Here is a 9,186-nt window from a genome sequence, read left to right as displayed (position 1 = left end):
CAGTCATTGTCGTAATGAGTAAACGGAGCGATTTACCTGAGGTCCAGACGAGCAGATCATTGGCTTTCGAGTCAAGAGTGGAAGCTTTTCTGAAATGGCTAAGTTTGTAAACTGTTCGGTCGCAGGTTCGAATTCTGAGTCGGACATGGGTGTGTGTGATGTCCTTAGGTTAGGTAGGTTTAAGTCTTTCTAAGTCTAGGGGACTGATGACCACAGATGTCAAGTCCCATAGTGCTCAGAGCCATTTGAACCATTTTTTGTAAACTGTTCGCGTGCCGCCGGGGTTAACGTATGCCGTGACTGAGCGACACGGCGCAGTGGTTAGCACACTGGACTCTCTCCTGCTCTCATTACGAGCGCAGGGCGAATATGTGAGCCGCAACACCTCAAACGAGAAATGCAACACCTGGCAACTGTCCTGAGGAGCAATGGGTACTCCAAAAATTATATTAGAAGTGTAACAGAGCCAAACACTCGGCGAAGTAAGGAACCAGAAAAAGAAATGTCAGGTACAGCCTTTCTGCCATACATTCCCAGAGTGACGGACAGAATCGGCCGTATATTGCGCAAACATGGCGTAAAGACGATTTTCAAACCGACAAGGAAGATCAAAGAGTGTCTTAGATCGGCGAAGGAGAAAAGAGACCCACTTGCAATGTCGGGAATATACCGTATACCATGCACATGTGGAAAAGTTTATGTCGGAATGACTGGACGATCCATCAACACCAGGATCAACGAGCATAAGCGACATTGTAGGTTGGGGCAGGTGGAGAAATCGGCCGTGGCAGAGCACGCACTCAATGAGACCGACCACGTAATAAAATTCGCCGACACGGAAGTTCTGGCTGTAGAGAAGCACTATCACACGCGCTTGTTCAGAGAAGCTGTAGAAATACAAAAACACGCGAACAGTTTGAACAAGAAAGAGGAAAGCCTTAAGGTCAACGGGTCTTGGCTTCCCGTACTGCAGCGAACGACCGTCGCAGGTAGCAAGAGGAGAACCGCACCGGAAATGACCGCGGAGAAGCCCTCGGACGTTGGCGCGCCAGGTACATATAGTCTGCGCCCGCGAGCTCGGCTCCAGTTCACCACCGGCAATGGAGGGTGAAGCTTTGACAATGCCAGCCACTCGTGCTGGCGAAACGTCAGAAAAATGATTAGATGAACGTCGGCCGAAGAACCCGAGACAGAAGCCAATAGGCAGTTTGTCAACAAGTGGCCACGAAAGCCTTAACAATTTTGTACAGTATGCTTGTTCGCCCACTGCTTGAATACTGCTCACCGGTATGGTTTCCGTACCAGATAGGGTTGATAGAAGAGATAGAGAAGATCCAACGGGGAGGAACGCGCTTCGTTACAGGATCATTTAGTAATCGCGAAAGCGTTACGGAGATGATAGATAAACTCCAGTGGAAGACTCTGTAGGAGAGACGCTCAGTAGCTCGGTACGGGCTTTTTTTGAAGTTTCGAGAATATACATTCACCGAAGAGTCAAGCAGTATATTGCTCCCTCCTACGTATATCTCGCGAAGAGACCATGAGGATAAAATCAGAGAGATTAGAGCCCACACAGAAGCATACCGACAATCCTTCTTTCCACGAACAATACGAGACTGGAATAGAAGGGAGAACCGATAGAGGTACTCAAGGTACCCTCCGCCACACACAGTCAGGTGGCTTGCGGAGTGCGGATGTAGATGTATATGTAGATGAATTACTGCCGATGGGCCTTCGCAGCAGGCACCTGGTTCATGCAACCACGCTGACTGCTGTTCATCGACGACGAAAACTGGAACCTGCACGCTGTTACGGCAGCTGGATGTTCACCTAGTGCCGACAAGTGGTTTTTTCAGAAGACTCTCATTTTATGCTCAGTCGGCGTGAAACATCTGAAAGCAAACACCCTGCAACAATCTTCGTCCATGCCGAAGGAGGGCGCGTCGTGGTCTGAGGAATGTTTGCGTCGCATTCCCTGGGTTATCTCTTCATTATGGAGGGGGATAGAATGGATCAACACAAATATGCACCTATCCTTGAGGACCATGTCCATACTTACATGCAGTTTGATTTTTCTCGGCACAATGGCATCTACCAGCAGGACAACGCAACGTGTCACACAGCTCGCAATGTACGGGCGTGGTTTTAAGAGGACCAAAATTAGTTTACTGTACTCCTCTGGCGAGCAAACTCCCCGAGTTTAAACCCAATCGAGAATCTGTGGGACCACCTCGATCGGACTGTCCGCGCCATGGATCCTCAACAGGGAAACGTAGTGCAGCTGGCCACGGCACTGGAGTGGTCATGGTTCGCATCCCTGTTGGTACCTTCCAGAACTTCATTGACTCTCTTCCTGGCCGTATCCCAGCGGTTACCTATGGATCCATGATAGTGCCCAGCCGTGCACCTCGTCGTCCGAAGCAAATTGGCGGCCACGATGCCTTTCTTTGGGGCTCCAGAAATATGGAAATTAGATGAGGAGAGATCGGGACGGTATCGAGGATGTGTATGGACTTTGCAGTGAAACGTCTGAGGCATCGTCGAAACGAACTTCCAAGAAAATTCCCGCCAAGTTTGTTTCGAATACGCTGCAGAAGTTTCGCCTAGAGGCCCTTACACATCCTCCGTACAGTCACGCCCTCTCCCCCCGTGATTACCATATTTTTGGAGCTCTGAAGAAAGACGTTCGTGGCCATCAATTTGCTTCGGACAAACAGGTACAAGTATGGGTAAAGTCACAGCTCTGTAGCAACAGCAACCATTTTTCTAGGAAGGCACTGACCGTCTTGTATGACAGTGGGATAAATGTATTCACAGTTACGGCGATTTCTTTTGAAATAATATATACTTTAATTACTTTTCTATATTTGCCCCTTATATGTCAGAGGTCCTGAGTGAACACAGAATGACTGATTAGGGAGTTGAGAATTCCTTCAAACATTCCCGTAAAATTTGTCAAGATTGCAAGATTCGCTGCTTCAGTTTATAGCCTTATCAACTGCTTCACTTTTGAAGTGACCCCAGACAGGGAAACGTTAAGGACTGAGGTCATGTGCTTGCTCCACCTATGCATCTTCAATCATACTGGTGTATTAAATACCATATCGGCAGTGAGTGCTCCACGCGCATGTTCCACGGTCCTCAAGGCAACATCCTCAAGCGGTCCTGAAATATCCCACTGCAGAACCTGGTGGCCCCTTCATCCATCAAGTTTTCTTGGAAGACTGTTCGGCCTGTTGAGACGACCACCGGGTAGCCATACATGCAAGGAGAAACGTTGTTGGTATTGCTACTCATTAAAGCATGTTTGTTTACGTCCGACTTGAGACTAATAAAATGGGGGCTTAATTAGCAAGTTGGCAACGGCCTTGCCGCAGTGCATACACCGGTTCCCGTGAGATCACCGAAGTTAAGCGCTGTCGGGCGTGCCCGGCACTTGGATGGGTGACCATCCGGGCCGCCATGTGCTGTGGCCATTTTTCGGGGTGCACTCAGCCTCGTGATGCCAACTGAGGAGCTACTCGACCGAATAGTAGGAGCTCCCGTGGAAGAAAACCATCGCAACGACCAGGAGAGCGGTGTGCTGACCACACGTCCCTCCTATTCGCATCCTCACAGAGGATGGCACGGCGGTCGGATGGTACCGATGGGCCACTTGTGGCCTGATGACGTGGTGCTTTTTTTTTTAATTAGCAAGTTCATATTTCAAATATGATTGTACTGACTAGGACAATAGGTCTTACTGAAGTTAGCGTCGGCTCGTAACCATACATCGCAGCTACCCCGCTAAACAGGTCGTTTCCGGCCCTATGCTTACAAGACGTTTTTGCTTCTATTGGCGTATACTTCTGTCCGTCAGTTTTGAGTATTAATTTTGGTATGCCCTGTATAAATAGTATACCGGTTACAACAGCGAAATTGTTTATATACATGTGCCAGTAGTGCCAGAACTCACACACACTTCAAACATAAAAATTGAAAGTAGACGCAACTTGAATTGGCGTAGACTTCGCCACATTTGAGATTGAAATGCAAATTTGTTGTAAATGTATGTTCGATCAAGTGAAACGTTAGTGGCTTATAAACCGAAGGCACAAGCTTGGTCTTACAAGTCATGTGAATACGAACGTGTGCCGCGGTACTGGGGAGAATTTGCATTTTAAGGGGCCACGCCTTGTGCAGCAGAGGAGGTGTGGTGCCGGAGCGCTACACAGCTCATTCCTGCGCTCTGCTTGTGCTCGTGGAAACAAGCGTTCTGCTAGTGTGGCCACGGAACCGGTCAGCGCGCGCGATTACTCTTACGACGACCATCGTTCCGCCATGAGTCGCCCGCCTACTGTGTCGTAACTCCAGCGTTGCTCTATGCTTCTTTCACGCTACATTACTACAGACTTCTTCAACTTTAAACTTGCACCTTAATGTGAACCAGGCGCACAATACGAAGTACGTATCCCACAGCGCAGTACGACACTGAAAGAGGTATAGATTTTAGTAAACGTTAATGTACGCTGATCAACCAGAACCACCTACCTAATAGCGGGTATGTTCACCTTCGACACGGATAACAGCGGCGACTCTTCGTGGCGTGGAAGCAATGAGGCCTTAGTAGGACGCTGGCGGGAGTTTTCACCACATCTACACAAACAGGTCACCAAACTCCCGAAAATTCCGCTGAGGGGTGCTATGAGCTCTGACGACACGTTCAGTAACATGCCAGACGTGTTCGATAGGGTTCAGATCTGGCGGCTTGGGAGCCCAGCACATCAGTCGTGTTAGACGAACCATTCCATCACACTCTTTGCCTTTTGACATGGCTTGTTATCTTGTTGATAAGTGCCACGGCCGTCGGGAAACATGATCGTCATGAAAGGGGTGTACGTGGTCTGCAACCAGTGTGCGATGCTCCTTGGCCATATTGATGCCTTGCACGAGCTCCACTGGACCCGTGGATGCCCACGTGAATGTTCCCCAGAGCAAAATGGAGCCGCCGCAAGCCTGCCTCCGTCACAAAGCAGAGGTGTCAAGGAACTGTTGCCTTGGAAGACGACGAATTCGCGCCCTCCCATCGGCATGATGAAGTGCGTATCGGGATTCATCAAACCATACAGCGCTCTGCCACTGCGCCAACGTTCAGTGTCGATGGTCACGTGCCCATTTCAGTCGTAGCTGCTAATGTCCTGGTGCTAACATTGGCACATACATGGGTCGTCGGCTGCGGAGGCCCAACGTTAGGAGTGTTCGGTGCACTGTGTGCTCAGACACACTTGTACTCTGTCCATTATTAAAGTCTGATGTTACTTCCGCTACAGTTCGTTGACTGTCCTGTTTTACCAATCTGCCCAGTATACGACGTCGAACATCTGTAATAAGGGGTGTCCGCCAACCCCACGACGTCTGGGCGTGGTTTCACCTTGGTTTCGCCACGTGTTGAGGACACTCACCACAGCAGTCCTCGAATACCCGACAAGTAGTGCAGTTTACGAAATGCTCGTGTCGAGCCTCCGGGTCATCACAGTCTGCTCTCGGTCAGACTCAGATAGATCGCCCGCCTATCCAATTCTACTCACAAGGGAACCTTCCCATCGCACCCCCCTCAGATTTAGCTATAAGTTGGCACAGTGGTTAGGCCTTGAAAAACTGAACACGGATCAGTCGAGAAAACAGGAAGCAGTTGTGTGGAACTATGAAAAAATAAGCAAAATATACAAACTGAGTAGTCCATGCGCAAGATAGGCAACATCAAGGATAGTGTGAAGTCAGGAGCGCCGTGGTCGCGTGGTAAGCGTGATCAGCTGCGGAACAGGAGGTCCTTCTTTCAAGTCTTCGCACGAGAGAAAATTTTACTTTCTTTATTTCCGCAAAGTTATGATCTGTCCGTTCGTTCATTGACGTCTCTGTTCACTGTAATAAGTTTAGTGTCTGTGTTTTATGACCTCACCGCAAAACCGTGCGATTAGTAGACGAAATGACGTGCCTCTCCAATGGGAACCGAAAACATTTGATCGCAAGGAACTTTCCGATTCCTTACGGTTCCGAAAACATTCATTGACCTTGTTATTGAAGTCGCGAGCTATATTTGCTGGATTCATATTGCCCACGGAATAAATCTCACGTATTTAATGCACTCTCGTCCAAAATAGCGAACAGTCAACTGCCAGCCAGGGAGCCTCGTTAGCGGGAATACTCTCTCTTCCGTGCGATGTAGTCGACTGACGTCGTGTGTTCCGATGTTTGTTTAGGTGTAGCGTCCTCATACTACGGCGCAGTTACCTCGCATCGGACGGACGGACGGACAGATAATAATTGTCTGAAAATAAAAAAATTAAACATTTCACTCGAGGGAAGACTTGAACCAAGGACCACTCGTTCCGCAGCTGCTCACGCAAACCACCGGACCACGGCGCTCTTGAGCTCACACTATCCTTGATGTTGCCTATCTTGCGCATGGACTACTCAGTCTGTATATTTTGCTTATTTTTTTCATAGTTCCACACAACTTCTTCCTGTTTTCTCGATTGATTTGTGTTCAGTTTTTCAAGGCCTATCCACTGTGCCAACTTGTGACTAAATCTGAGGGGGGTGCGATGGGGAGGTTCCCTTGTCAGAGACAGCACGCTCACTGATACTACACGCACAATGCCTGTGTGTGACTGGCAGTCATTCCTCTCCAGGTGACACTGCTATCGCCTGCACGGGTTTATACCGATAGTAGATCGGTGGTCACAATGTTCTGGCTTATTGGATAATTCATTCAGATGTTTAATTGACGGTACAAAATTCACGTGATTCATCTTGAGACATACTTCTGATGGCCCAACTCGACCGAAACGATGAAGTATATAAAGTGATCACACTGAAACCTGTAGCGCTACTGTAGGCATCAAATATCCCACCTCTTGTGTCACCCTTCACGTTCAAGGACATTTAATTAAATTGAAATGCATTATAAATTTGAATGATCTTCATTGCAATAAACTGTAATTACAACTAGATGATTAACGGTTGCTCATGCTTTGATCAACCTTTTGATATTGAGAAGTCAGGCCTAATAACGATTTTTTGATCAACACGGTGCAGCACCGTAAGTTGCTCATGCTGAGTTGTTGGGCGATCGGTATGGTTGAGAATGAACATACTTCGTACACCACGATGTCAGTGTAGACACTTCTCTTACTCCAAGACGACCGGCTTATGCTATCATCAACTGATCATATAGAATTTACTGTAAAATCGATGTTACATTACGTGAAGTTAAAGGATAGAAGTCACTCCCCACGTATACATGTTTTGATAAAAATCCAACTGATTACATAAATGCACTTGGTAAAATTCACACAGATGATAAAAACCACACAGTTAAAATCCCCTTATTGACCATGCGTGCTGGTGTTGAACATGATTCTCACAAGCTTGAAGCACGTATATACATACTTTTTTTATTAATATTTCTTCTGCTTTTTAGTCTAATGTCTGTGAAATTTTTTCATCGATTTTAAACATTTTGATGAAATTGCAATAGAGACATATGGTAAATTTCAGGTGTATTTCAGTTTCTGATCACCTTACTCAGTCAATACTTCCTCTTATGTACACTGTGGGATCAAACATATCGGACGCTCCCAGAAACATACATTTTTTATATTAGGTGCATTGCGCTGCCACCTGCTGCCATGTAATCCATATCAGCGACCTCAGTAGTCATTAAACATCGTGAGAGAGCACAATGGGGCGCTCCGTGGAACTCATGGACTTTGAATGTGGTGTCACTTGTGTCATACGTCTGTACGCGAGATTTCCACACACCTAAAGATCCTTAGGTCCACTGTTTCCGATGTAACAGTGAAGTGGAAACGTGAAGGGACACGTAGAGCACAAAAGCGTACATGCCTACCTCGTCTGTTGACAGACAAGAGACCGCTGGCAGTTGAAGAGGGTCGTAGTGTGTAATAGGCAGACATCTAGCTAGACCATCACACAGGAATTCGAAACTGCATCAGGATCGACTGCATGTACTAGGACAGTTAGGCGGGAGGTGAGAAAACTTGGATTTCATGGTCGAGCGGCTGCTCATAAGCCACACATCACGCCGGTAAATGCCAAACGACTCCTCGCTTGGTGTGGAGCTTAAACATTGGACTATTGAACAGTGGAAAAACGTTGTATGGAGTGACGAATCACGGTACACAATGTGGCGATCCGAAGGCAGGGTGTGGGTATGGCGAATGCCCGGTGTACGTCGTCTGCCGGCGTGTGTAGTGCCAACAGTAAAATTCGGAGACGGTGGTTTTATGGTGTGGTCATGTTTTTCATGAAGGGGATTGCATCCCTTGTTGTTTTGCTTGGAATAAACCACAGCAGAGACCTACACTGATGTTTTAAGCACCTTCTCGCTTCCCACTGTTGAAGAGCAATTCGGGGAATGGCGATTGCATCTTTCAACACGATTGAGCACCTGATCATAATGCACGGTTTGTAGCGGAGTGGTTACACGACAATAACGTCCCTGTAATTGACTGACCTGAATCGTGAAGAGCACCTTTGGGAGGTTTTGGAACGCCGACTTCGTGCCAGTCCTCACCGACTACATCGACACCTCTCTGCAGTGCAGCACTCTGTGTAGAATATACTGCCATTCCCCAAGAAACCTTCTAGCGCCTGACTGAACATATGCCTGCGAGAGTGGAAGCTGTCATTAAGGCTAAGGATCGGCTAACACCATACTGAATTCCAGCATTACCGATGGAGTGCGCCACGAACTTGTAAGTTTCAGCCAGGTGTCCGTATAGTGTTGACCACATAGTGTATATCTCGCAAAAAGTCCGCGAAGGTAAAAATTAGAGAGATTCTAACTCAAACGGAGGCTGATATGTTGGATGTTTCAAGTCTTCAGCTCACCGGAAAATGGTAGTGGTAAACGAAGTACCCTTTACCACACGCCAGGCAAGAGAGCGAATTAATTCTGCATTTTGATCCACTTATGAGCTATGTTTAAAATTTAAAATCTTAACCTCATCAGGAAGTGAGAATAAAATCAGTTTCAAAATTTGTGCCGGACAGACGAAAGGAAAACAGACAGAGACAAGAAAGCAACCTATTAAAAACATGTTAATCCGATTGATTGCAACCTGTTTATAGTGTGACACAATTTGCTGTACAATGCCTTCCATCGATTCAGACTCGTCACCA

General features: G+C 47.2%; 1 pseudogene; it reads left to right on the top strand.

Annotated features, from left to right (window-relative positions):
- The first annotated feature begins 3,358 nt into the window (after window positions 1-3,358).
- Window positions 3,359-3,476, top strand: LOC124561689 (annotated as a pseudogene).
- The last annotated feature ends 5,710 nt before the right edge of the window (window positions 3,477-9,186 follow it).

The sequence above is a fragment of the Schistocerca americana genome, chromosome 1 (genome assembly GCF_021461395.2).
Source record: "Schistocerca americana isolate TAMUIC-IGC-003095 chromosome 1, iqSchAmer2.1, whole genome shotgun sequence".
In the NCBI taxonomy this organism is placed as follows: Eukaryota; Metazoa; Arthropoda; class Insecta; order Orthoptera; family Acrididae; genus Schistocerca; species Schistocerca americana.
Note: the sequence above shows the minus strand (reverse complement) of the source record. Positions and strands in the feature narration are given on the sequence as shown.